This window comes from Schistocerca cancellata, chromosome 8, assembly GCF_023864275.1.
Source record: "Schistocerca cancellata isolate TAMUIC-IGC-003103 chromosome 8, iqSchCanc2.1, whole genome shotgun sequence".
Lineage (NCBI taxonomy): Eukaryota > Metazoa > Arthropoda > Insecta > Orthoptera > Acrididae > Schistocerca > Schistocerca cancellata.
Window position 1 is genome coordinate 68,725,006 of NC_064633.1, and position 8,865 is coordinate 68,733,870.

Consider the following 8,865-nt stretch of genomic DNA (forward strand, 5'->3'; position numbering starts at 1 on the left):
CTATTTGTGTTACTATGAGATCTGGTGCAGTTTTTATGTTTGTCATCAATTTTCTTTTTTCAGCTCAAATTTTGAGACCAGTTCCATTTGCTATTTCTTCCAAAAGATTTATTTGGGTAACTTTTTCTGAAAGTATTGCAAAATCGTGACAGTTTACCTTAATTCCATTTATTTGCCTTCTTAGAATTATTCTTTCAGTTTTTGTGATTCTTAAGCTCCAGATTCCAGATCCTTACAAGTTTTTCTACAACGCAGTTAAACAGTAAAAGTGATAAACCATCCCTTTCTCTAACACTAGTTTTTATTTCAACTGGCTGAGATAATTCTCCCATAGTTTTAACTTTAGATACCGTCTTTGTTAGAGTTTCATGAAGATTATTTTGTTTACGTGACTGCTCTTACAGGCATGATTACAAAAAAGATTTAGTGCTTTCTGGGCATTTTTGGAGGCATTTGCTTCAAAACAAGCAATTATTCAGTACTTACTTGTCTAAGGCATACTTTCGAAATTGATACCAGACGCAAATTTAAAAACATTGGTAAAGACGTTACAGGACAAGGAAAACTGTGTTCAAGTACTACATTTACACATCTGTGTCTAGTTACGACACACTGAAAACACTAACACTGGCAGAAAATTCCAAGTCGAAAGAGAAAATGTTAAAGTCTCTCGTTAAATCTTATGGTCATTCTTACTAGATAACTTGTTCCTTATGTTCGACGTAACTTGTTTCAAGCGTAATACGAGACAAATATCTTAAAAATGTTTTTTTCTCATTGCAATAAAACCCGATTCCATCTTTCCGTGTGATTTAATGTCAAAAATGCGAAGAAAAGAGAAATGTGCATGAAGCATGGAATAGAGATAGATACAGCAGTTTTATTGTCATTAGACATTCTGTGGTGTCACCGCCAGACACCACACTTGCTAGGTGGTAGCCATTAAATCGGCCGCGGTCCGTTAGTATAGTCGGACCCGCGTGTCGCCACTGTCAGTGATTGCAGACCGAGCGCCGCCACACGGCGGGCTAGAGAGACTCCCGAGGACTCGCCCCAGTTGTACAGCCGACTTTGCTAGCGATGGTTCACTGACTACATACGCTCACATTTGCAGAGACGACACTTTAGCATAGCCTTCAGCTACGTCATTTGCTACGACCTAGCAAGGCGCCATATTCAGTTACTAGAATGTATTCTGAACAGATAATATTGTGAATCATGTACCGTCAAGAGCGACGTTCATCATTAATGGATTAAAGTTAAGTATCAAACTAATTACGTCCGCTTTCTGAATTCTTTGTCATGTTCCAGACCTCACGGCAGTATAGTTCTTCACTCCTCACGCCAGCCTGCGTGAGCTAACACGCGTGCATTTCGGCCTCCTCTAGTAACACGGTGTTGGCTCTTCTGCCAAGCCGCGCAGGATTAGCCGAGCGGTCTAAGGCGCTGCAGTCATAGACTGTGCGGCTGGTCCCGGCGGAGGTTCGAGTCCTCCCTCGGGCATGGGTGTGTGTGTTTGTCCTGAGGCTAATTTAGGTTAAGTAGTGTGTAAGCTTAGGAACTGATGACGTTAGCAGCTAAGTCCCATAAGATTTCACACACATTTGAACATTTCTTCTGCCAACACAACGCATTCAGCTACAGCTAGATCTACATAGATACTCCGTAAGAGCCAGTACGGTGCGTGGCGGAGCGTACCCTTACCGCTACTAGTCATTTCCTTTCCTGTTTCAGTCGCAAACAGAGCGAGGGAAAAACAACTGTATGTATGTCTCTGTATGAAATATAATTTCTGGAATCTTACTTTCGTGGTCCTTTATATGTACGTATGAGCCCTAATTTCTCAAGTCCTATATCCGTGGTCTTTATGCGCAATGTATGTTGGCGGCAGTAGAATCGTTCGGCAGTCAGCCTCAAATGCTGGTTCTCTAAATTTTCTCAATAGTGTTTTTCGAGAAGAACATCATCTTCCCTCCAGGGATTCCCATTTGAGTTCCAAAAGCATGTCCGTAACACTTGTTGTTGGTAGCTACCAGTAAAAAACTTAGCAGCCCGCCTCTGAATTGCTTCGATGTCTTTCTTCTATCCGACCTGGTACCGATCACATACACTCGAGCGGTACATAAGAATAAGTCGCTCCAGCGTCCTATACAGGGTGAGTCACCTAACATTACCGCTGGATATATTTCGTAAACCACATCAAATACTGAGGTATCGATTCCACAGACCGAACGTGAGGAGAGGGGCTAGTGTAATTGTTTAATACAAACCATAAAAAAATGCACGGAAGTATGTTTTTTAACACAAACCTACGTTTTTTTTTAAATGGAACCACGTTAGTTTTGTTAGCACATCTGAACATATAAACAAATACGTAATCAGTGCCGTTTGTTGCATTGTAAAATGTTAATTACATCCGGAGATATTGTAACCTAAAGTTGACGCTTGAGTACCACTCCTCCGCTGTTCGATCGTGTGTATCGGAGAGCACCGAATTACGTAGGGATCCAAAGGGAACGGTGATGGACCTTAGTTACAGAAGAGACTGGAACAGCACATTACGTCCACATGCTGACACCTTTTTATTGGTCTTTTTCAGTGACGCACATGTACATTACCATGAAGGGTGAGGTACACGTACACACGTGGTTTCCGTTTTCAATTACGGAGTGAAATAGAGTGTGTCCCGACATGTCACGCCAATAGATGTTCAATGTGGTGGCCATCATTTGCTGCACACAATTGCAATCTCTGGCGTAATGAATGTCGTACACGCCGCAGTACATCTGGTGTAATGTCGCCGCAGGTTGCCACAATACGTTGTTTCATATCCTCTGGGGTTGTAGGCACATCACGGTACACATTCTCCTTTAACGTACCCCACAGAAAGAAGTCCAGAGGTGTAAGATCAGGAGAATGGGCTGGCCAATTTATGCGTCCTCCACGTCCTATGAAACGCCCGTCGAACATCCTGTCAAGGGTCAGCCTAGTGTTAATTGCGGAATGTGCAGGTGCACCATCATGCTGATACCACATACGTCGACGCGTTTCCAGTGGGACATTTTCGAGCAACGTTGGCAGATCATTCTGTAGAAACGCGATGTATGTTGCAGCTGTTTGGGCCCCTGCAATGAAGTGAGGACCAATGAGGTGGTCGCCAATGATTCCGCACCATACATTTACAGTCCACGGTCGCTGTCTCTCTACCTGTCTGAGCCAGCGAGGATTATCCACGGATCAGTAATGCATGTTCCGTAGATTCACTGCCCCGAGGTCTTCATCGGTAAACAGGTAGAACTGCAACGTATTATCTGTTAATGCTCATTGACAGAATTGCACTCGATGATTAAAGTCATCACCATGTAATTGCTGATGTAGCGCCACATGAAACGGGTGAAAGCGGTGACGATGCAGTATGCGCATGACACTACTTTGACTCAGTCCACCGGCTCTCGTAATGTCCCGTGTACTCATGTGTGGGTTCATGGCAACAGCAGCTAACACACCAACTGCACCCGGTTCTCCTGTGACGGGCCTGTTACGGACCCGTTTGCGTGCTACGACCATACCTGCTGCATACAGTTGGCGGTAGATGTTTTGCAATGTGCGGCACGTTGGATGCTCTCTGTCCGGGTACCGTTCTGCATACACCCTGCAGGCTTCAGCTGAATTTCGTCGACACTCGCCATAGATGAGTATCATCTCCGCCTTTTCAGAGTTCGAATACACCATGGTCACAGTTCCTACAACACTACACTATCACAGACGTCTGGTAACATGGTGTACTACAGTTGGTCTGCGAGCGGCGACGAATGCAGAATAACAATAGCAGCAAGCGCTACATGCAGACACTGCGACAGCTAGAACAAACCACAACAGTGCACTACAGCCACACTCGTAAACACGGCCGTCATCGTAAACACGTCCCTGCAGATGCTGCTCGCCGACCGTGGCCCGTGTTTGTTACAACACGCAACTGAACGTCGGAGGTTTCAAGCGTCAACTTTAGGTTACAATATCTCCGGATGTAATTAACATTTTACAATGCAACAAACGGCACTGATTACGTATTTGTTTTAGTATTCAGATGTGCTAACAAAACTAACGTGGTTCCATTTAAAAAAACGTAGGTTTGTGTTAAAAAACATACTTCCATGCATTTTTGTATAGTTTGTATTAAACAATTACACTAGCCCCTCTCCTTACGTTCGGTCTGTGGAATCGGTTCGTCAGTATTTGATGTGGTTTACGAAATATATCCAGCGGTAACGTTAGGTGACTCACCCTGTATATGCGGTCTCCTTTACAGGTCAACCACTATTTCCTAAAATTATTCCAATACACCAAAGCCGACCATTCGCCTTCTGTACCAGAGTTCTCACATGGTCGTTCCGTTTCGTATCACTTTGCAGTCTTACACTCAGATATTTAAACGACTTGACTGTGTCAAGCAGGACACTAGTAATACTGTAACCGAACATTACAGGTTTGTGCGTCCTACTTATCCGCACATTAACTTATATTTTTCTCCATTTAGAACTAGCTGCCGTTCGTCACACCAACTAGAAATTCAATGGTAAGAAGCTGTTCAAATCTAATGACCGTGAGTTTGACTTCAAATCTAGTGACTGTTCGTCTGATTTCAGTGTTCCTACCCCCCCTCCCCCTCCCCCCATATTGAGTAGAATACATAGCAGCTTTACTAATCAGCAGCACTGGTCACTTCTTATGAAGGCCAGACGACGGAACCCGACCGACTGATTGCATGTCACTGCTGTATAGCTTCATGTCTAGTGGAGTCATGTCCCATTTATACAATAATAATTAGAACATTTACAGACATAATGTGAGGGATATGGGGTGACAGTTATTGAACTATATGAAATAAAATCGTTATAACTTCTGAAAGGTTGGCGTTTCGGCGTTAGGACGTTCAAGCTTCATGGTTGGCCGCGGAGCATGCCGGGAATTAGTATTCGCACACACGATTTGGTTTTACGACGAAGCCCACTTTCATTTGGATGGGTTCGGCAATAAGTAAAACTGGTGTATTTGGGGGACTCAGAATCCATATTTCGCGATCGAAACGTCTCTTCACCCACAACGGATGACTGTGTGGTGTGCATTGTCCAGTCACGGAATAATCGGTGCTACATTCCTTGATGGCACCGTGAATACCGAACGGTACGTGAAGGTTCTGGCAGATGACTTCATCCCCATTATCAAAAGTGACCCTGATTTCGACAAGATGTGGTTCGCGCAAGACGAAGCTCGACCCCATCGAAGCAGGAGAGTGTCTGATGTCCTGGAGGAGCACTTTGGGGACCGCATTCTGGCTCTGAGATACCTAGAGGCCACTGGCATGGGTCTCGATTGGTCGCTACATTCTCCGGATCTGAACGGACTATATTAAAGAAAAGATGTACAGCAACAACCCGCCGGCCGCGGTGGCCGTGCGGTTCTAGGGGCTCCAGTCCGGAGCCGCGCTGCTGCTACGGTCGCAGGTTCGAATCCCGCCTCGGGCATGGGCGTGTGTGATGTCATAAGGTTAGTTAGGTTTAAGTAGTTCTAAGTTCTAGGGGACTGATGACCACATCAGTTGAGTCACATAGTGCTCAGAGCCATTTGAACCATTTTTTGAAGCAACAACCCCAAAACATTTCTGAGCTGAAAACAGCCATTCAGGAGGTGATCGACAGCGTCGATGTTCCGACACTTCAGCAAGTCATGCAGACTTTCGCTGGCAGGCATATCGAACATGACATAACCTAAATCCGAATATCTGTAGTGACGTTAACGTGTTGAATAAAGTGTGTCCACGCCGTAATTTGTATCTAATTTACGTTCTTTTTCACATACAGTAGTTCAATTGGCACCGTGTACGTACTACTTAAACACTCTTAATAAAATAACAGTCAAAATTGTGTATTGAACCGAGGAGCTAGAAACGACGGAGAGGCTTCGTCCCCGCCATAACCCTCAGTGGTTCACAACCCCACCGCCGCCCCACACCGAACCCAGGGTAATTGTGTGGTTCGGCCCCCAGTGGACCCCCCAGCCCCCCAGGAACGTCTCATACCAGATGAGTGGAACCCCAAATGTTTGAGTGGAAGAGTAATTATGGTGCACGCGTATGTGAAGACAGAATATGGACGCGCCATGTCCTGCAACAAAAGAACGCCTTTCGACAATCGACTTCTGCGTCTGTTGCGAATTGCAAGCTTTAACGTGGTTGACAGCGTATCACTGAAACGTCCGTTTTTTTACTGCTGACCCCTTTTCCGGGCAGTGTACCAGAATTGGCTCCTGTCGGTCACAAAAATTTATGAGCATCACTTTCCCCGCAGAAGGCTGACTCTTGAATTTCTCTCTGACTGGAGATTCGGGGTGCTTCCACTCCATGCTTTGGGTTTTGCTCTCTGCTTCTAAGTGATGAATCCATGTTTCATCTCCAGAGATGGTTAGTTGCCGGAAATTTCACCTACGTCAGCAAGATAGTCCACTAGGTGCTGACAGTTTCTCAGGTTTAAACTGGTGCTCTTCATCCAGTTGTTTTCGAATCCACAGACTATGTGAAAATTCAATCTGTTAAGCGTGATTTCATGTATAGAATCCTGACTGATCTGCATATACTGGGTGGTTATAATTAAACTTTCCTTATTTGACACGTTATAACAAGGAAATTATTTACGTACGAGTACCAAGCACGGTATCATTAATGTCAAGGACATGGGAAAGAGAAATAATGCTGACTCAATTTAACTGAAAGACTTTTAATGCGCTGTGCTACGGTACATTACACCATTAAATACCGGTTCCATTACTGCTACAAAAAGGCCTCCATAAGGCTCCCATCAATGTCCAGAAGAGCCTGAAAGAGCAAGATTCCATTCTGCACAAAAGAACGAAGCATGTTCGTAGGTATGCTGGCTACCTATTGACATGCGGCGCTTCAGATCAGCACATGTGTGCTGGTGAACCCTGTCCTCCACGTAGCCTCACAACCAGAAATCACAGGGATCAAGTGTGTTTCGGAGAGCAGGTAAACTTCACGACCGACGTGCAGTGGAGCCTCATCTTGCATGAAAACTATGCTGCAGGATGGGTATGACATGCTGGCGAAGCATATCGTAGTAACACTGGCCAGTCACACTGCAGGTCTTTGCTCCCTGAGCGCCAACCTGTTCAAAAAAGAATGGGCCACTGATGATCGCAGTCGTGAAGCCACACCATATGATGACACGTTCACCACACACAGAAACTTAATGCACAGTGACTGGATGTGAAGATCCCCACACTCAGTAATTTAGTGAGTACACCTCACCCGTCAGAGAAAAATGAGCTTCGTCTCTCCTTAGGACGGTCCAGAGCCAACCCTCGTCAACTTCAGTGCTTGCGAGAAAGTGAAGAGGGAAGTCAACACGTCGTTGTGCGTCCTGTGGTGCAAGCTGCTGTATGATGTGGATCTTGTACAGACACCATCTGAGAACGGTTCTAAGCACCTTCCATACAGTGGACCACGGGACGTTCAACTGTCGTGATACAGCACGCGCACTGCCTGACGATCGGGAATTGCGCGATGTTGTCTGCCATGGCAACAGCGGTTTCATCCACTACCTGTGGTGCGACCGGTCGTCGACCTCTCCCCGGAGCGACGCCCAGTTCTCCAGTTCAAAAAATGGCTCTGAGCACTATGGGACTCAACTGCTGTGGTCATAAGTCCCCTAGAACTTAGAACTACTTGAACCTAACTAACCTAAGGACATCACACACATCCATGCCCGAGGCAGGATTCGAACCTGCGACCGTAGCGGTCGTGCGGTTCCAGACTGTAGCGCCTTTAACCGCTCGGCCACTCCGGCCGGCAACTTCTCCAGTTGATTCGAACTTTTTCATCAAGCTCCGCACAGCAAGTGGAGAAAGAGGACCCATCAGTAATCCTTTCAGACTGTCATATTCTCGAAGTGCAGATGCAGCATTATTGTTGTTTTGATAATACGAGGGCACTTCAATAAGTAATGCAACACATTTTTTTTCTCGGCCAATTTTGGTTGAAAAAACCGGAAATTTCTTGTGGAATATTTTCAAACATTCCCGCTTCGTCTCGTATAGTTTCATTGACTTCCGACAGGTGGCAGCGCTGTACAGAGCTGTTAAAATGGCGTCTGTAACGGATGTGCGTTGCAAACAACGGGCAGTGATCGAGTTTCTTTTGGCGGAAAACCAGGGAATCTCAGATATTCATAGGCGCTTGCAGAATGTCTACTGTGATCTAGCAGCGGACAAAAGCACGGTGAGTCGTTGGCCAAAGCGTGTGTCATCATCGCCGCAAGGTCAAGCAAGGCTGTCTGATCTCCCGCGTGCGGGCCGGCCGTGCACAGCTGTGACTCCTGCAACGGCGGAGCGTGCGAACACACTCGTTCGAGATGATCGACGGATCACTATCAAACAACTCAGTGCTCAACCTGACATCTCTGTTGGTAGTGCTGTCACAATTGTTCACCAGTTGGGATATTCAAAGGTTTGTTCCCGCTGGGTCCCTCGTTGTCTAACCGAACACCATAAAGAGCAAAGGAGAACCATCTGTGCGGAATTGCTTGCTCGTCATGTGGCTGAGGGTGACAATTTCTTGTCAAAGATTGTTACAGGCGATGAAGCATGGGTTCATCACTTCGAACCTGAAACAAAACGGCAATCAATGGAGTGGCGCCACACCCACTCCCCTACCAAGAAAAAGTTTAAAGCCATACCCTCAGCCGGTAAAGTCATGGTTACAGTCTTCTGGGACGCTGAAGGGGTTATTCTGTTCGATGTCCTTCCCCATGGTCAAACGATCAACTCTGAAGTGTATTGTGCTACTCTTCA